General features: G+C 40.0%; 1 non-coding gene and 1 pseudogene across 1 annotated transcript; both read right to left on the reverse strand.

The window, feature by feature from the left end:
* Positions 1-12,063: 12,063 nt before the first annotated feature.
* Positions 12,064-12,135, reverse strand: TRNAQ-CUG. Its single transcript has one exon. It is a non-coding gene; the product is annotated as a tRNA-Gln (tRNA).
* Positions 12,136-19,050: 6,915 nt separating this feature from the next.
* Positions 19,051-19,529, reverse strand: LOC102862143 (annotated as a pseudogene).
* Between the last annotated feature and the right edge of the window lie 1,944 nt (positions 19,530-21,473).

Below are 21,473 nucleotides of genomic sequence, written 5' to 3' on the forward strand. Positions count from 1 at the left end.
TCCCATTCTTGTGACTTTTAAACTTCTTCCCACCTGCTATTTTTGTCACAGAATGTAGAAGTGGTTATAAGGCATGATAAACCACAGTAGGGTCTATCAGGTCACTGTTGTTGTCAAGTACAACTCATAGTGACCCTATGAACAATAGATCTGAAGCTTACCCTATCCTGTGCCATCCTAAAAATCAAGTCTCTGTCATACTTGGGCTCATTATTACAGTCACTGTGTCAGTCCACCTCTTCGAAGGTCTTCTTTCTCTGACTCTCCAAATTTCCAAGCATAATGTCCTTTTCCAAGGACTGGCCCTCCTTAACAGCATGTCCAAAGTATGTGAGATGAAATTTTATCATTCTCGCCTCTTAGGAGCACTCTGTTTGCACTTTCTCCAAGGTGTATTTGTGTTTTGACAGTCCATAAGATACTCAATACTTGTCTTCAATACCATAGCTCAAAGGCATAAATTCTTCTTCCATCATCTTTATTCATTGCCCAACTTTCAGATGCATAGCAAGTTATTGAAAAGACCAGGCTTGAATCACTAGCCTCTGACAATTATAATTGAGAAACATGGACTAAATATGCCCAGTATTTTCTCCTGTGTTGTTGTGAGCATGTAAGTGATCAAGCATGAGGACTGCTTACCATGTGTCTACCCTTTTCTTCCAGATATACATACTTGCCTCTGGCCAGTAGCCTCCAGGTGTCTGACAATGGAGGTATCACCAAGTAACATGACAGTCTTCCCATTTTTTAGTTTGAAAGTTGCCTACCTCTCTAGTCTTCTCAGACCACTTTTCCTTATCCCTTCCTCCCTTAAATGAAGGCTGCACAGTGGAGTGGACTTGGGGGGAGGGATTGCATAACAATGAAAGAGTTTTTCTTTTACTTTTCAAGAAGAAGAGTGTACTGGGGGGACAGGGTGAGCAGGAAGAAAAGTTCAACAACGAATAAGTCTCTGTAAACTTTGATTAAAATTAATAAAAATTAAAAAAACAAATAAAATATCTCAAGATCTCTTTTGGATTTGCTGGAAACTACTACTTCATTGTTTTTGTTGTTAAATCTGGGCCTAATCCCAAGACTACACAAGAAAAATTGTCAGAATCCTCATGGGGGTACTAGCGAGCATGAAGAGATGTCTGAATCGCATTTCAGATCTGATATTAAACTCTGAGATCAGGAGCTGGTTTCTAAAACTGGGCTTCTGTTTTATCTTAGACCAAGGGGTTGGACTGTACATCATTTCGCAAATCTCTGCCATTTCTAAATCTTGATTCTATGGCTCATCCTCTGCTCCTCCCTCTATATTGGTTTTGGAAACAAGAAGGGGCTCTGAATTCAGCTTGTAAGCAGAAATCCCTGAACATTGGCTCTGAGCCAGACATTGGCCTAAGCACACAGATCAGACCAGATCAGGTGAGGGAAATAAAGAAGGTAAGGTAGAGCGCTAACTCCCAAGAAGCCCACTAGTTTTACATCCCTTCTCACATCTCCTATAGCACATCCACTTGGCAGTATCCCTAAAGCTCGTTCTCAGAGTTTTGCATTTCCTTGATCTTCTGTTTGTCTGGGTTTTGGAATCATCTGTAATTCAGATGCTGAGCTGAACCAGGGCTTCAGTCAGGACTCTCCATTCTCTGCTGCTCATCGCACTGCAGTCTAGTCAGATGGAGACAGTGTTCAGGCCCAGAGTTATGCACTATTGGTAGTGCTTTCTTGAGGACTCCATGCAGATTTATCTGGTTAAGATTCCACATCTCCACCTCTGTCCTTCTAGACCACTCAAAAGCAACATAGGACAGGAGTGAATTCAGAACTCAGCACCCGTTCACCTTACATTTATGAAATAAAATAATCAGAGAAAGAAGCCAAGTCCAGCTATCAGCCCACAGAGACCAGGATTGACTTGTCCTGTGGCTGCACTGATCATCTGGCACACATACCAACTGAAGTGAGATCTTTGAGCTCAGAGGACTTTTGGCAATACCTTGCATATTTGGAAATGGGCAGGTGGGATGACCAGAGGTCTGGGAAGGAAGAATGATTTTTAGAAATGTATCTTTGGACTAAACCAAAATCAAATTAAAAACAATGCAGAGTGCATCTGCTAAACACTTTGCATTTCTTTGGTGCTATGTGGATTTCCAGGAAGGTGAGGGGCAAAGAGATTAGAGTGCTGTTGCTAAGGAGGAAGATGTAATTGTTTTCCGGGGCTACTACAATAAGATATCGCAACTAGTAGAACTCTAAGAACAGATATATATTAACTCACAGTTCTGGAAGCTAGAAGTCCAAGTCAGACTATCAGCTGTCTTGATTTCTTCTTGGGACTTGTCCCCCAAAATATATATTGAGATCCTAAACCCTATAAATACCTATAAATATGACACTGGCTGGAAAAGGGATTTCTTATATTAATAGCAAAACAATATTAGAGTTTTTCTTGTTGTCGCATGCTATCGAGTCAAAACTGACTCATAGCTGATCCTCCAGCTGGTTTTCAGGACCGCTACGGACCTCCACCAGAGTTTCCTCTGGCTTCGCCCTGCCCAGGCATAGTTCACCATCTTTTGGGTCCTAACACGTGCGCTCATGCTCCACCTCCCCGGCGCGGCGGGCGAGACGGGCCGGTGGTGTCCAGCTGGTTTTCAGAGGTGGTAAATTGCATGGATGACCTTCAGTGGTTATTCAGAGCCTCTAAATCACACAGGAGGAGAGAGCTCATCTTTCTCCTGCCGAGCAGCTGATGGATTTGAGCAGCATAACATGTCTTTGAATTGGCAGTGCAACTATTTACCTCTAGACCACCAATACTCCCTATATTAGGATAGAGTGGGTCCTACACCGAATCACTTCTGTGTTGTAAAAAGACAAAGGAGACACTGAGATATACACGGGGAAACATATCATATGAAGACAGACCTATACTGTAGACGTGTCTACACATAGGGTTCAGACTCACAAACAAGCGCTACCTATGTGTTGCTTAGCAAGCAAATGGTTGTTGTTGTTGTTATTGTGTACCATTGAGTTGGAACTGAGCCATAGCTGACCCTCTAGTGGGTTTTCAGAGACAGTAAATCTCTCAGGAGGAGATTGCCCATTCTTCTTTTGTGGAGCAGATGGTGGATTTGAACTCTGCTTTTGGAATTGCTTAGTGTTGTTATGTGTCATCGAGTTTCCTGCAACTCAAGGTGACCCTATGTACTTTAGCTCTGAATCCTGTCCTATCCTGAGCCAATCTCATCATCTCTAACAACCTTAATTCCATTTCTCCAATCACTGAGTCAATTCATCTCATTCTGGGTCTTCCTCTCCTGCACTGTCCTCCTACCCTTCCAAACATGATGCCCCTCCTTCAAGGATGGGTCCCTCCTGGCCATGTGCTCAACGTACGTGAGACAAAAAAAGCCCAGTGGCACAGGGAGGAAGTGGGAAGAGTGGTGTTACATTGTGGGAGGTGCAGTCCTTGTCCTAAACAGAAAATGTATCAGTTGTTTAATGGAAAATCAATTTGCTTTGTAAACTACCACAATGAGAAGCTGGTGGAGAAGGAATAACAATGGTTATGTGGTGCTTCTTCTGCACTGGAGACCTGGTGTAACCCTAAGCAAATTTCAAGAGTGTGAGTTTGTTTCTCTTTTTCACGGTTGGTTGGTCACAAATTTGTCAGGGAGGTTTTATCATCTGTATGTTTGCAGGGAATTGAGTCTGGGAGCAATTGAGCAACTTGGTCAAAGTCACTCTGCTAGTGAGTGGCTCTGGCAGAATCAGACATAGCTCTCCATTGCCTTGACCATCACACTGGCCCTGGAAAGCAAGGGACAGCCAGCAGCAGCTCAAACTTGCCAGTCAAAGGGTATGTTTGCGGTGCAAAGTTCTTTGGCCAAACCACTAGAGGCAATTTTTCTGCCCTACCAGAGTTCATTTAAGAGTGACAATGAGGCTCCAACGATTTAGATCCTCCCAGAAGAGCTGTGGTTGAGCATTAACATTACTGGTAAGTATATTAGTTTTCTCCTGTACACAAGAGCCTACTATTTGGTCCTAAAAAAGCCTTCTGAGGTCCCAACTCTTCTCACTATTTCTTAGTTGTTGGAATTGATGGAAAACCTCATAAGCAGTTCCCTACTTCACCTCTGGCTTGCATGCGGACTTCCAAGATGTAAAACAACCCAGTGGTAGATGGAATTTGGTCCAGGACTTAAGAACAATAAATGACATAGTTGAGCCTTTAAATCTTGTGGTTCCTAACCTTTATACTATAATAGATAAAGTGCTAGTCAATAAGCATTTTATTTTAAGAACTACCTTCCCTCTGTAACTTGATTTGTGCCACTGTTAGAACCTCTACTTGCAATATTATTGCTTTTAATTTTTGACTCATGTACTTTTAACTTGTTAGTTAAATTTGTGTCTTCTAGGCTGCAACAGTTCCATGATACATCTTCAAGGATATGAACATGTACGGCTAAGCACAATTGATAACAGTGCATCTAAATTCCAAAATCAATCTCCACAATAGTCTACGTGTTTCCTATTGCCAAGGGGGCCCTTTAGAGTAGTGAGAGAAGATCTTCCCCCTGAAACCTACAGTGTCCCTTTTCAGCAAGAAGTAGCGAAGAGAATACACCTTCCCCTTTTCCTTATGAATCAGGGTGAAGTCTCTCTCAGGGAGGAGTGATAGGGAATGGCAAGGGACACACTGACAAAGGAGATTAATCAGAACTGGCTTTGACAAGCACTGTGGCAATGGGACAATTAAAACAGTCTTTCGGGGGGGGGGGGAAGAACGAACTGGGAGCAGAGGGTAGACAAAATAGTGCAACAATAAATGAATGGAAACCCAAAATCTCTGTAAATGTTCATTAAAATTAATAAAATTTAATAAAAAAAGAGTGACGATGAATAGGATAGTCTTGTTTTCTCATCCTCTCTCTTAGACTTGAACCTCTATTTAATGTCCCTTGTCTATCTCCGCTCAGTCCTACTACCTCTGGTTTCCAGGCCCTTGAGTTAAGTGATGTGAATCACAGAGTTTGGCTGAGTTGAATCACAAGCAACAGAAGAGCCTTCTCCAGATGCTGTGCCCAGCAGAAGTCAGGCTAGGACAGGCTCAGGCAACAATGGTCAAGACAGAATCTGAGGCAGAGGGTAAAATTTTAATTTATCCACAGCAAATTAAATTGGCCTTGAGTTCTATTAGAGAAGTTGGCAAGAAGTCCTCTTCCCAGTCATTTCACAAGGCTTCATGTCTTGCTGGGTACACCAGCTCCCTCAAGACTTACAGAGTTTTGCAAATGCCTTAGTTTTACAACATTACTTTCAGGGACATTAGCTAAGAAAGGGGATCCCTAAGAACATAAATATGTGTTAAATCTTCATTATGTTTCTACCCACCGCAGGCTCACTCATTTCCTTTTATTGGTATGAGAGGTGAATTTGAATTGGCACAAATAAAACTTAAGCCTCAAGTCCTTCCAAGAACCTATACTTAATTTATAATCTTTTTTTTTTTACTGTATTATGAAGAAGGTCCTTGCTATGCATAAGCTTTAGCCCCTTTCTTTCCTCAGATACCGAATAGCACACACCCCAGGGTCCAAGCTTTCCTGTTTGTATCCCCTAGAAATCTGGAGAAAAGAACAACTAATTATCAGTGATAGATCTGTATTCTGAAAGGGGAAACAAATTTTGGTAGACAATTAGATTTCTTAATCTCAGTAAGGATGTTAGATATAAAAAAGAGGGCAGGGGAGAGAAATATAGAAATTGGTCCCAAGAAATGGACAGGCCTTTATTGTGTGGTCTGAGAGATATGCCAAGTGACCTGGCCACACGACACAAGGACAGGATCGAAAAGGCACACAGGCAGCATGGGGGGTTTCCTTTTTATAGGGGTCCTGTGGAGGACTAAGATGGTATTTCTCAGAATTTGGCATGTTAATTAAGTTAGGTTTTAGCTATTTTAATCAGGCTAAGACTCTTATCAGGATCCATTGTCTGCTTTGGTCTTTGATATGACTGAGCTTAGATGTTATCGGGTTTCTCATGAAATGATCAAGCTTAGAGGTGGTGATGATGGGGCAACTTGCATATTCTTCCTTCAAAGGAAAGCTGTTCTTTCAAATCACACATATGGAACAAGTTTCACTTTCTGTTTATTTACACCAGGAAGAACAACTATTGCTTTGGGGTTTTACTTGTTGTTAGGTGCCATCGAGTTGAGGACTTATAAAGACCCCCTGAACAGTAGATCTGAACACTGCCTTACCCTGTGTTATCCTCACAATATCACACCCTTAAGCCCATTGCTGCAGTCACTGTGTCAATCCACCTGGTTGAGGATCTTCTTCTCCTTTGCCATTGCTCCACCTTCCCAAGAGTGATGTCTCTTTCCTATGGATAACCTCTCCTAGCAACACACCCAAAGTATGTGAGACAAAGCTTCATTACCTTTGCCTCCAAGGAGCACTCTGGTTGCACCTTCTTTAAAATGTATCTGTTCTGGTAGTCCATAGGGCATTCAACACTCTTCTCCAACATCACACTTCAAAGGCATCAATTCTTTTGTCATCCTTAATCATTGTCCACCTTTCAGATGCATAACAAGTGACTAAAGACCTTCAATGAGGTGGATTGATTCTGTGACTGGAGTGGTGGGAATAAGTGCATTTGAGATGGCTAGGTTGGCACAGGATAGAACAGCGTTTAAAGCTCTTGAACATAGGGTCGCTATGAGTTGCAAACGACTCAATAGCACATAACAACAACAACAACAACAACAAAAAGACTAAGGTCTGAATCTGGTGCATCTTAGTCCTCAAACTGATATCACTGCTCTCAATAATTTGGAGAGGTCCCTGACTATAGACTTTTCCAGATCAATGTATCTCCTGACCTCTTGACTGGTAATACTAAGTGTATTGATTATGGATCCAGGTAAAATAAATTAATTGATAATTTCAATTTTTTCTCCATCTATTGTGATATTGTCTACTGGCCCAGGGGTGAGGATTTTTGTTATCTTGATTTTAAGCAGTAATCCGTATTGAAGATTTCAGTCTTTGATCTTCTGCAGCAAGAGCTTCAAATCCTCCTCGCTTTCAGCAAGCAAGTTGTGTCATCTGCATAATGCAGGTTAGTGATGAGTCTTCTTTCAATCCTGATGCCACATTCTTCTTGATAGAGTTTAGCTTCTTGAGTAATCTTCTCAGCATATAAGTTAAATCTATATGGGAAAAAGAATACAACCCTGATGTAAAAGTTTGTTTGGATTTTTTGGTGTTGGGGTGTTTTCTTTGTTTTTTTGTTTGTTGGTTTTGGGGATTTTTTTTTAGTTTTGTTGTTAACCAAGTGAGATGTGTTCTCCAGAAATGTTAGTGTCAGCTACAGAAATGTCACGTTTCTGATTGGCTGTTGGAGTCAGACCTATATAGGCATGTGCACACATTGAATGTGACAGCTATTTAAGTCTTATTTCCATTTGTTGGAGGGGTGGAACCCACACTGTAACTAAGATCAACTTGTGAAGTCCAAGAAGTTTGACTTCAAGATACTCCATCTCTTTTTTGTACTCAGTTTCAAATGATCAGACCTAGCTACTTCTCTCTCTCTCTCTCTCTGTCTCTGTGTGTGTGTGTGTGTGGGGGGGGGTTGAGTTAAATCTTGAAGAGCATATTTGTTTTCCATCCAACAATTTATACACATTTTGTTTTGTGACATTACTTGTAATTTCCTCAATGAATCCTTTCTCTTTGCACTTCCTCTCTGGGGTCATTATATCCTTTTGTCCTTCCTTCCTGTCCCTTCAGACTTTCTGAGCTAGTTTGGGGGCCATTGCCTCCCTTTTTGGTCTCTAAATTTTTCTGAGGAATGCTTTCCTCACAAGTGTTCTTGTTCAGGCCAGTTTATCCTTTGGCTGAAAGGTTGTCCCCGGGGCTGGCAGAATTTTTAATACTATCCCTTATCAGACAAGCTTCTGCTAGACAGGGCTCTTATCTATTTCACATGTGCTATCAGATACTGCTCACAATCCCCAGTTGGGAAGTTCAGGGAGCTTTTCTCTAGCAGTTCAAATCTGCCCCCTCTTCCACAAGAGGAAGATAGAAGAGTGGGCGTCTCCTTCCCTGCATTTTTACATCCTCCTAAAAAGATGCTGGTTTCAGGATGGGTAGGGAGAAAAGTGCAACAATGAATAACTGGAAACCCTAAGTCTCTGTAAACTTTCATTAAAATTAGTAAGGAAAAAAAAATAGATATATCTTGGTGAAGGTGCAGCCAGGGTGCTCCTTGAAGGCAAGGATGGTGGAACTTCACCCAGCATACTTCGGATATGTTGCTAGGAGAGGCTATTCTTTAGAGAAGGACATGCGTGGAAAGGTAGAGGGTTGGTGAAGGGAGGAAGATCCTCAAACAGATGGATTGCCACAACAATGACTGCAACAGTGACTGCAACAATGAGCTTGAGTGTGTCAAAGATTGTGAGGTTGGCACATTGGCACAGGATAGTACAGGGTTCAGAACTGTCATTCACAGGATTGCTATGAGTTGTCCCCAACTCAGGGGCACTTAACAACAAATCCTGAAGAATGTTAACTGAATGGTAAACGAGCTTCCAGATTAAGATAAACTAAGAAGTAAGATTTGCCTATACACTTCCAAAACCCGCTGCTAATAAAAACTCTCTTTGGATAACATAGAAAAAAAAAGTTGCTGGTTTCAACTGTATTTTAATGAAACATGAATTGACTATTTGTTTTGTTTTCATGAAAAGAAAAAGAAAGAAACTAAGGAAGGAAGAGGACGAGAAAGAAAGGAAGTGAGGAAAGAAAGGAGAATTCTACTTTACCTATTTTCTTTGATAGGTTATCATTATCCTCCATTGAGTCAAGTATGACTCATACACTTGGTTGACAGTCTTCCTTTCTTGCATTGTCCCTCCACAAGCATGATGTCCCTGACCAAGAAATAGCCTCTCCTAGCAACATGCCCAAAGCACTTGGCTGCACCTTCTCCAAGACATATTTGTTTGTTCTTTTGACAATCCGTGTGATATTCACTACTCATCTCCAGTATCCCAGTTCATAGGCATCGATTCGTCTTTTGTCTCATTTATTGTCCAGCTCTCAGATGCATAGAAAGTGACTGAAAAGGACATGGCCTGAATCAGGCACATCTTAGTCCTTAAACTGACATCATTGCTCCTCAATAATTTGGAGAGGTCCCTGTCTACAGAATTTCCCAGTGCATTATTTCTGCTGATCTACTTCTGGTACCAACTGGATCCAAAATGAGGTTGTTAACAGTTTCAATCTTTTCTCCATCTTTCAAAATGTTGCCTAACAGTCTAATGGTGAGAATTTTTGTTTTCTTGACACTGAGAAGCAATCCATATAAAAGGCTGAAGTTTTTGATCTTCTGCAACAAGTGTTAGAAGTCCTCCCCCCTTTCAACAAGCAAGATTGTGTCATCTGCATAATGAAGATTATTGATGAGCCTTTCTCCAATCCTGATGACACATTCTTCTTAGAGTCAAGCTTCTTGAATAATTTGCTCATCACACTGACTAAATAAGTATGAAGAAAGGATACAACTCTGATGCACACTTTTCTCTTTTTAAATTTTTACTTTATATTGGCTTAATTGCAAAGTTCATATACATTGTTTTTCACATCTTTCCCATTTCCTTAAGCCAACCCTTCCACCCATCAAATTATGACCCTATAATTAGCCAATCCCCATCGCTGCCCATCCTCACCCCTCTGTTCCTCTCTCTCCCTCTTGAATCCTCATACTCATTCTAGAATAATGCTCTTATACTGTCCTTATGGGACTAAGTTAGTTCACTTAGCATAATGCTCTTCAGTCTCTCCCAAGTTAGGTAGTGATTTACAAAATCATTGCTCCTTGTGCTGCGTAGTATTCCATCATGTGAATGTACCATAATTTCTCGATCTATTTTACTGTGGTTGGATATTTGGACTGTTTCCATGTTTTTGAGATAGTGAATAATGCTGCTATGAACATTGGTGTACAAATCTCTGTTTGAGCCTCAGTTCTCATTTTTTTTAAGATGTATGGGTCATATGGAATCTCTATATTCAGCTTTTTGAGGAAGTGCCAAACTGCCTTCCAGAGTGGTTGTGACATTTTACAATCCTACAAACATTGTATAGGAGTTCCTATCTTGCCACCTCCTCTCCAACATTTATTACTTGCTGCCCTGTTAAATTTTGCCACTGCTACTGGGTGAGATAGTATCTCATTTTGGTTTTGATTTCCATCTCTCTTATTGCCAGTGATTTTGAGCATTTCTTCATGTGTCTGTTTGTTATTTTAATATCTTCCTCTGTGAAAAGTCTTTCTATGTCTCTTGCCCATTTTGTAATTGTGTTATCGTTCTTTAATTCTTGTGGAGGCTCTTTAGGAGTCTGTAAACTTTTTATATGACACCCTTGTCCAAGATAGAAATGGTTTCTACCAGTCAGTAGGTTTTCTTTTCACTCTGTTGGGGAAAGTTTTTGATGTACACAGGGATTTAATCTTTTGAAGGTCTCATTCATCAATTTTATCCTCTTCAGAATGTGCATATCTGGCTGTATTTGGCAGTCTCTTTATACCATAGACTAGACCACCTAAGCTTGATCTCAGTTTGTCTCTGATGAACTTTATGGTTTCGGGCTTTACTCCCGGACCTCTGATCCACCTGGAGCTGATTTTTGTGTATGGTGTGAGATGTGGAACGTGTTTCAGCTTCCTGCAGGTAGCAGTCCAGTTTTGCCAGCACCATTTGTTGAAGAGGTTGTCATTTCCCCATTTGATAGATTTTACTTCCTTGTTGAATATGAGTTGACTATAGATAGCTGGGACCATTTCTGGCAGTATATAATGTCATATATATACATATAAATGTTATAGATACATAAAATGTTATATGTAAAAAATGTTATATATATAAAATGTTACATATAATGTTATATATATAATATTATTATTTTCTTCTTCTTCTTCTTCTTTTTTTTTTTTTAAGAATTCTGACTCACTTGAGGAACTTAAGCAACTACTCCAGATCTTCCAAACAGGAACAGTTTGCTGAATCCAGATTTGTCTCACCTTAAAGTTTCTGCTTATAACTAATATGTCAAGATTATTCTGCATGGTAATATAGAAAACAGTAAATATTATGTTCTAGATGTTGTTGTTAGGTGCCACTGAGTCTACTACAATTCAAAGCAACCCTGTGAATAACAGATCTGAACCTTTCCTCATCATAGGTCACCCTCACCATATGCTCAAGCCCATTGATACAGATACTGTATTAATCCATCTAGTTGAAGTTCTTCCTCTCTTTCTCTGACTTTCACCTTTCTCAACATAATTTCTTTTCCATGCACTGATCCCTCCTGACAACATGCTCAACAATTGTTTTCTAGAATTACAGCACAAATAAACCATTAAGGGAAACATTTGAACTGTATAACAATAATGCCCACACTCATTAGGACAGCTGCTATTTCTGAGTAAGATACCAGTTCTATGTCTCATCTCCAAAAATGACCAGCAGAAGAAATAAAAAAAGAGGATTTGTTGAATAAATGCATACCATTTAGTGAAAGATTCACTTGTTAGATTTTAGTTGAATCATAAAATTTTCATTATAACTGATCTTTAAATCACTAGAAAGGAGTTTGCTTATTTGTCTCCTACAGAACCTGTTGATTAGAAGCACCTTTATGTTAGAGACACATCCTCATCTGAAGTAAGTCACTGTTCTGTGTTCCATAAGTTGGAACTGACAGACCCTCACTCAGCAGGTTTTCGGAGGTAGTATGAGAGATGATTGTACATTCTACATGACGTTGGAGTTGCAATGCAGCTACTTACCACTATGCCACCAGAGATCCCTGTTATTCTTGTTTACTATCACGTTGGAGGGAGAAAACTGTACAAAGTTCAAAAAGATTGCCCGTCTTTTTCTGCAGAGAAACGGCTGTATTTGTCCTTTGGTTGCCAGCATCCCTCTTTACTACTACTAAACCCCGAGAACTCCCTAAAAATAGAAGGTCCCACCGAGATTTGAACTCGGATCGCTGGATTCAGAGTCCAGAGTGCTAACCATTACACCATGGAACCTATGCAGTGGATGGCTCACCTGCTCGTCAAATGTACAGAACGTTTTTAATACATCTTTATTTGGCAGCCATTGGAGCTCCGTTTAAAGAACAAAAATCTGAACAAGACTACTTAAAAAAATGCACTTCATGAATCAGAACTGGCTCAAAGCTGAGAGTTTGGTTTTTTTTGAAAGAACAAAACCTACTCCTCTTGAAACTTTCACCTTTTCCTTCTATTCTGTTGAATGAAGAACAATTAAGTCAATCCCTCAAATATTATAATGCTGAAAGTTGTGATCACAGCAATAAACTAGCTCTTGATTTTTTCCAATGTATTACAAACACATGTGTATAAGCTTAAAAATACAATAGATTGTATTTTGTATTAATGTATACAATGTATTATGATTTAATAGTGTAATACAATTAATTGTACTGTTTTAATGTAAGACAGTGCACTAACAACCACTTACTAAAGCCTTCACATGCAATAATTCTTTTATCCTTCACTAGAACCTTAGGAGTCAGAACTATGACCCTCTTCACTACCCTCATTATCTCTTTTCCATGCTTAATGTCGCTCAGAGTTTTAATCCTCATCTACAGTATACTTTATATGGTAATTTCCAGGAGAGAAATGAGCGCTGGAGACCTGTAAGGTGCTAGGATTTGTACATAAAGCTTTTCTCAGTCTCTATCCCATCAAGCTTTTCAATTACTTGGTGTGCATCGAAGAGCTGGAAGTTGAATAAGGATGACAGGAGAATCGCTGACTTTGTCTTGTGTTGGAGACGAGTACTGAATAATCCGTGGATTGCCAAATGAACAGGTATATCTTGAAAAGGGTGAAACCGGAGTGCTCCTTGGAGGCAAGGATGACAAGGCTTACTTTGGACATGTTGCTAGGAAAAGCTATTCCTTGGAAAAGTATATCATTCTTGGAGAGGTGAAAGACCCCATCGAGATAGACTGGCGTGGCAACTGCAGCAATGGGCTAAAGTGTATCAGAGAGAGTGAGGATGGCACAGGATAGGACAGGATTCAGGTCCGTTGTTCTTAGGGCTGTTATGAGTCATACTAGACTCAAAGGCACCTAACAACACATCTTATCAAGTAACACGGTCTGCTGGGAAAAGAACTTCAGATCTATCACCAAAGCTCAAGTTTTGTCATGCTTGAAAGATGGAGGGTCAGAAAAAGACCTTCAACAAGACGGTGACTGTAACAATGGGCTCAAGCTTATCAGAGTTTCTGAGAATGGTACAAAATAAGGCAAAGTTCATATTCGTTGTTCATAGGGTCACTACGGCTAGATGGCACCTAACAAGCGCTTACTGTGATCTGCTTGGTCTCTGAGTAGTTCAAACCGCCCATCTCAACCTACTCATAGGCTCCACCTAGTGGCTCACAGCTGACATTAAACTAAAACAAAATACCACCATGAGTTTTAAGTATTTTAATTTCTGCGAGTATATATGTTATAAAATGATGGTGTTTCTTTCTGTGGGTTGAAGAGTTTGAAAGCCACAGATCTTGCTTTCTCTGACCTCTATGTCTGAGCTTTAACACGAGGATTGCATGCCATTCATTCACCTCAGAATTGCCACAACTTTGAGCTCGACAGAAATATAATACGTAGTGAAGATTCGTCAGGGTCTTCTGGCCCAATTGCCTACCTTCATTTTGCCATTACAAGGTGTATTTGACTCAAAATAACATTGCAAGTTGAAATTTTGGCAGTAATCAATAAATTATCCAACCCACTGGGATAGATAATGTGAGGAGAAAATGACACATATCTGCAGCGCACTGTAAAATATAAAGTATCCTACAAAACACATATGCTTTTCCTCTTCCATTCTGATTCCTCCTCTCCGCCCCCCTACTTCACCTTTTTTTTTTCCTCCTTCCATCTCCTCGTCCTCTTTCTTCCTCCTCTTTCTTGAGTATTCCTCCCATTCTTCACTCCCCTTTTCTTCTCCCTCTACTTTCCCCCCTAACCTCTCATGGACTCTCTCCCATCCCACCTACCCCTTTTCTCTCCTCCCTTAGCCCTAGGTCCACTTCGGAGTTCCCCCTTCTCCTCCCACCCCTCTTTCCTCTACGTTCCCCAACGCCTCTGACAATCTCTATGCTTGTCCGCCCTCTACTGTCCTCTGATAATTATTGCATGTGGAGCCTCTAGACAGACAAGCCAAGGTTTGTGCAGTGTGGAATAGTTGACCTTTCAGCGGATTTTTAGGGGTTGTAAATCTCAAGAGAGAAGATTGTCCGTCTTTCTTTGATGGAGCTGTCGTTGAATTCAAAGCAGCAGAAAAGACACCACCTTTTGGTTAACATTGCAACATCCGACCCACTAGGCCTCCCAAGACTTGTAAATGCATCCCCCCACACCCACCGCCCAGCCTATAAAAGTACCTGGTACTTAGTAGGCAAACAAATATTTGGAGACTGAATGAGTGGATCACTGACTTGGGAATGATTGTGTTTACTTTTCTACTGATTAAAGATAAAATGTGCTACTTTCCTCCCAAAATGGAAAGAGTGTTTCTTACAAAGTGAAACACACAGAACACAGGTCATGTCTGAATATTTGCTTCTAAAAATGCAACTAAAACTCAAAAGGAAACAAATAAGCAAACAGACAAAAACACCAACTCAAACCCATCAGAAATGTATTACGTTGTTGCAAAGAAAGAGCAACGATTTTTGGAACTCAGAAACAGAGTTCTATCAGATTTCCAGGCTGGGCTGGAAAGTCACATTAAGGATGACCACATAGAGAGTGGCCATGCAATCCTGCAAAATCAGGCTAGAGGCCAGAGCTCTGTCACCTACAGGCCCGGGATGTGGCTTTGGGAACGAATAACAGAGAGCAAGCTTCTTGAACGACGAGTTTCACCTCTTCCATGACCCACACTGCCCTCCGCTTTCAGAAAGAAATGATAGGATCTCTTCTAATGCTGCAAAAGATGCCATTGTCTCTGACTCTTAAGAAAACAGGTGCCTCTAGCTCAGTTGTCTGGGATCTTTTCAGTCAAGGGTCAGACATTGAATATTTTCAAATTTCTAGATTGTCTACTTGATACATTACCACAGACATGCATTATAAATGAACAGGTATGCCTATGTTACACTAAAACCTTGTTTGTGGACACGTGTTAAGATAACACATGGGTTGTTTTGTTTTGTGGGGTTTTTTTTGAGGGTGTATAGTAATGATAGATTTATTAGAAAGTTACATGCCCAGAGGAAGGAACCTTCCTCCTTGAAAGAAGATAAGGAGAAAAGGCCTAATATATTATTTTGATTGAGCATGAAATTTTATTAATGTATTTATAGATTTTTTCTTTCTTGTGATTAGAGTAAATTTACAAGGTCCCCCCACCCATTCAACCATTAGTATATAGTTTAAGACATTAATTGGAAAACAAAATAACCATACTCATTTCCTCATTTAATTCTCATTTCTATTAAGAGTATTGAACACACCATGGACTGCCAAGAGAACAAACAGGTCTGTCTTTGAGAGGGTGAAACCAAGTTTCTTCTTGGGGGCTAGGATTTTGAAGCTCTGTCTCCCATACTTTGGGCACATGGCCAGGAGGGACCAGGAATTGGAGAAGGACATCATGCTTGGAAAGGTCGAGGGACAGCTCAGGAGAGGAAGACCCCAGATGAGATGGTGTGATACAGTAACTGGGACAACAAAGGAGGTGTGTCAGAGTCAATGAGATTGGCTCAGGACAGAGAGGCTTCAGGGCTATTGTAGGGTCACTATGAGTCACAGGTAATTTGACAGCACATAACAACAACAACAATAATAATTGTATCCTAATTTTACTGCCTTCTGAACTTGCTTTATACCTGGACAAATGTTGTTCTTTTGACCTTATATGATTGATTGTTTTAAGCATTAACTTCCTTCCTGGTGTTATTTTTCACTTTATAGGTCTTTCAGTAGTTTGTCTGAAAACTGAACTCATGGGGGTGAGTTTTATTATAGCTTTGAAGTGCAAAATGTTTTTCAACTGCTATTTTAAACTGTTCAGAAATGTTAAAAATAAAAGAAGAAGAAAAACTATTCTTTGCTGTGGGTCACATAAAAATAAGTGGTGGGCTTGATTTTGCTAAGGATTATAGTTTGTTGACCCTTTCTCCAACCTAAGAAATGTTGACAACTTGCTATCTTTTCCAGCACCAAGTGCTGACAATCTACAAAAAAGTAATAACATGTTTTGCTCAAGCAAGGGAATTTGGTGGATAAGGTGACTTTCAGTTAATTATAACCGACTTCTTATTAAAGTGCTTTATATTTACAATAAATTAATGAAAATATTACTAGCAAATCTTTTGAAAGTACCTGTCTTTCATAAGTAAATTATTAATGTTTCTTTACATGTGGGATCATATTTGCTTTTATGTTAGAAAAGACACATTTTTTACTTAATTAGATATTTGTCATTTATTTCCTATGATTCTCTTAAGTTTTATTTTTAATGAAAGTATGCATTTCTGTGAAAGGATCAAAACTACAAATTGATGTTACATGACAATTCTTGTCATTATAATTACACACCCGAGAAAATATCCAAAGAAAAAACTTAAATTCATCTCTTTCACTACATTTCCCAGGCTGCCTTTTGCCTTTGGACTTTTGAATAGATTTACCCAATCAACACACAGTACTGGAAACAAAGAAAGATAGACGTCTTGGAATTTCTCATTCCTCCTTTCTCCCTTTGGTATTACTCTGACAGGTTGCACTCTTTTGAGGTTTGAGATCCTCTCTCTGTGCGCCTAATTCCCTCAAATCTGCTGCAAGTTCTCACTCCCATGCTGGACTATGATAACACCGTTCCCCACTGTCCCTTTTTCTTTAGTTGTAATAACAGCTACTATTATTATAGGTCATGGCACTAGAGACATTATTGCCAATGTCGGATGGATCTTGGCAGAAAGCAGAGAGTGCCAGAGGAATGTCTATCTTTACAATTACAGACACATAGATCAATGGAATAGAATTGAGAATCTGGAGATCAGGAATGTCTATCTGTGATTCATTGACTATGTGATGGCATTTGTCTGTGTGGATCACAACAAATTGTGGCTAATCTTGAGGAGAATGGGAATCCCAGAATACTTGATTGTGTGCATGTGAAACCTATACTCGCACCAGGAAGCAGTCGTCAGAACAGAGCAAGGACACACTGCATCATTCAAAATTAGGAAAGGAATGCATGAGGGATGTGTCCTGTCTCCATACCTTTTCAATCTATATGCAGAACAGATCATTCAGGAACCTGGACTTTTATGAGGAATGTGGCATCAGAATTAGAAGAAGGCTCAACAACCTGCATTATAGAGATGACACAACTTTGCTACTGAAACTGAGGAGGAACTGAAGTGCTTGCTGCCGAAGGTCAAGAATATAGTCTTAAAAAAAAAAAAAGAATATAGTCTTCAATATGGATTGAAGTTCAACATCAAGGAGATAAAAGATTCTCACCACTGGGCAAATTGGCAGCATCATGATAGATGGAGAGGAGATTGAGGTTGTAACAATTACAGTTTGCTCAGCTCCACAATCAACACTCTTGGCACCAGCAGTCAGGAAATCGAAAGATGAATTGCACTGGGAAAATCTGCTTTGGGGGACCTCTCCAGCATGCTGAAGAGCAATGATGTCAGTCTAGAAACTAAGGTGTGCCTGATTCGGGCCATGATCTTTAAAATTACTTGCTATGAATCAGAGAGCTGGACAATGACTAAGGATGACAGAAGAAGAATCAATACCTTTGCTTTGCAGTGCTAGAGAAGAGTCTTAGATATACCATGGACTGCCAAGAAAACAAATAGGTCTGTCTTGGAGAAAGTGAAATCAAATTTCTCCTGGGAGGCTAGGATTTTGAAGCTCCATCTCACACACTTTGGGCATGTGTCCTTGGAGAAGGACATCATGCTTGGAAAGGTCTAGGGATATGCAGGAGAAGAAGATCCTGGAGGAGATGGACTGACTCTTTGACTGGGGTAATGGGGTAAGGTGTGTCGGAGTCAATGAGGCTGGCTCAGGACAGGGTAGGCTTCAGAGCTGTTGTACATAGGAGTCGCTTTGAGTGGCAAGTGACTCAATAGCACATAACAACATGTTGGCAAGTAGTTTATCTTGCTCCCCCTACTTTCTTTTAAATTCAGCCCACACCATTCTAACTGCAGGTAGTTAAGACAGCCTGATCTCTTGTATGAAATCTGACTTCTGACTACAGGCTTCCTAGGGACTCTTCCATTTAGACTTTCATTTTCTCTTCTGTAAAATGAACTTACTGGTATTGCTAAAGGCCACTGACCACTAAGAGCATCCTTGTGATCAATCAAAATTACACTTATTTAATTTGCTGCCACAAGAGAGAACACACACTAGAGAAATAGTGAAAGGACTAGGTAAGGGGCAGTTGGGAAGAACTTATTTCAGAATTTGGGATTTTCCTGGCCTGTTCTGAGGAGAATATAGTGAAAAGAGACATTGATTCTAAATTGAGAACTGTCAAAAGTGGAAAATTCAGTGTCTAGTTATAGTAACAATGTTTTTTGTTGTTGTTGTTTTTGTTTTTTTGTCATTTAAACATTGATATTCATTTGTTCCATGTCAGGGACTACAGATTTGTATTTTTTAAAAATAAAAAGTTTTAAAAGTCTTTAGGAAACAACCATGAGACTATGTAATTTTCAGACTGAGAGCTGAAAACCCATTCTTGATGAATGTCATGAAGCAAAGGATGTATAACATCCATCACACATCTGTCTTGGGAACAGCATTTTCCAAAACATTTATCTCTTTACAGGTACAGAGCACAGGACTATGAACTCTAAGAAACAGAGTAAGCGCTCAAATACGCTACCATCTCTCAGAAGGTGTCTGTCTCAGGCACCCAGTCTAGTCCTGAGGTTTTAAAAACACTTTCTTCACTTTAGTTGGCTTCAAGTTCCCATTTTCATCTTCCTCAAAATTGGCCCGGTCTCTTTTCTTGGCAAACTTCTTTCCGGTTGTCCCCGCGAGGGTCACATACCGTCTAGCCATTTCTTCATCTGACACGTCAAGCTCCACTGCTCCATCTTCAATTTCTTCATCCTTATTCTTAGAGTTCATCTGAAGCATTAATTTCTCAACCTCAGGATTAAATCCTTTGAATGACATTCTTCTGTAGAGAAGATCCTCGCATAATGAGAAGCTCTGCTCTTCAATGATGACACTTTCTCTTTAAGCTCTGGCAAATCCAAGTACCAATGCTCTTCACTGATGATTTTCTTTTCCTCCTCTTCTAGCTGCTTCTTGGTTTCTGAGTCTAGTCCTCTTTGCATGAACTTCATGTGCAGCAGGTTTTTGGACAACTTAGGTTTGTGCGGGGACGCCATGACGCCTGTGCCGTGGGCCGGCCGGGAGCCTCCCTAGTAACAATGTTTTACCGAAGAGATGTTGTTGTTGCTGTTAGGTGCCATCTAGCTGAGTACGACCGATAGTGACCCTATGTACAACAGATCTGAACCCTGTCCTATCTGTGTCATCCTCGCCATCTCTGACACACTTGTGCCCATTGTTGCAGTCACTGTGTCAACCCACCTGCTTAGAGGTATTCTTCTCGTCCCTCCATCTTTCCAAGAATGATGTCCCTTTCCAAGAAATAGCCTCTCCTATCAATGCATACAGTATGTGAGACAAGGCTTTGCTGTCTTTGCCTCCGAGGAGCATTCCCGTGCACCATCTCCAAGATATATATTTGTTCTTTTGGCAGTCTATAAGATCTTCAGTATTCCTCTCCAATATGACAACTCAAAAGCATCAATTCTTCTTCTATCATCCTTACTCATTGTCCAGCTCTCAGATGCATAGCAAGTGACTGAAAAGACCACAGCCTGAATCAAGTGCACCTTAGTTCTCAAACTGGCATCATTGCTCCTCAGTAATTTGAAGAGTTCTCTAACTGCAGACTTTTCCAGCACAATACATCTCCTGATCTCCTGACAGCTGATACCAAATGTATTAATTGAAAGACAGAATTGTCGACAGTTTCAACCTTTCTTCCATCTATCATATTGCCTATGAGAATTTTTTATTTTCTTCACATTGAGATGCAATCCATATTGCAGGGTGTAGTCTTTCATCTTCTGCAGCAAGTGTTCCAACTCCTGCTTCCTTTCAAAAAGCAAGATTATATCATCTGCATAACATAGGTTATTGATGAGCCAGCCACCCTCCAATTTTGATGCCACGTTCTTCTTCAGGGAGTTCAACATCTTGAATAATTTGCTCAGCATACATATTGAATAGATATGGAGAGAGGATTCAACTCTGATACACATCTTTTTTCCTTTGAAACTGTGTAGTGTTCCCTTCCTTGCTCTTTTCATACAACAGCCTCTTGGTCCAGGTATAGATTTCATATTAGCACAACTAAGTGTCTTACCATTCTTCTCAATGTTAACCATAATTTGTTGTGATTCATACAATAAAATGCCTGTGCATAGTCAATAAAGCACAATAAACATTCTCCTGATATTCTTTGATTCCAGCCAGGCCTCTTCTAAATCCAGTCTAAATCTTTGGCAATCCAGTCTATGGTATAGTCATTTTTCAATGATCTTTGGCAGTATTTTGCTTGTATGTGATATTAATGATACTGGTAAATAATTTCCACTTTCTGTTAGATCGACTTTCTTGGGAATGGGAACAAATAGGGGTTTCTTCTCCTCCATCAGCCAGGTTAGGGTTAGGCTCTTCCAGATTTCCTGGCATAGACTGGGCTGCATCTGTTAGCTAAAACATGTTAATAGGTATCCCATTGATTCTTGGGGCTTTATTTTTTGCCAATCCCTTAAGTGCAGCTTGAACTTCTTACTTCATTGCCATTGGCTCATGATCCTATTGTACTTCTGGAAATATTTCCGTGTCAACCTATTATTTTTAGTATAGAGATTCTGCACCATCTTCTCTTGATGCTTCCTGAATCATTCAAGATTTTTCCCATAGCATCTCTTCAGTATTGTAACTGGAGGTTTGAATTTTTCAGTTCTTTCAGTATGAGAAATGCTGCGTGTTCTTCCCTTTTTATTCTCCAATTCCAGCTTTCTAAACATTTCATGATATTTTTCTTTGTCTTCTCAGGCTGCCCTTTGAAATCTTGTGTGGAGTTCTATTACTTCAGCATCTCTTTTGTTTTGGCTTCTTTTATACTCTCATGCAATTTTCAGAGTCTCTTCTGACATCTACTTTGGGTTTTTTCTTTCTCTTTTGATTTTGTAATGACCTTTCACTCTCTTCATGGATTGTATCCTTGATGTCACCCCACAATTTATCTAGTT

Source organism: Elephantulus edwardii, unplaced genomic scaffold (genome assembly GCF_000299155.1).
Source record: "Elephantulus edwardii isolate Elephantulus edwardi_28Jun2011 unplaced genomic scaffold, EleEdw1.0 scaffold00391, whole genome shotgun sequence".
Classification (NCBI taxonomy): domain Eukaryota; kingdom Metazoa; phylum Chordata; class Mammalia; order Macroscelidea; family Macroscelididae; genus Elephantulus; species Elephantulus edwardii.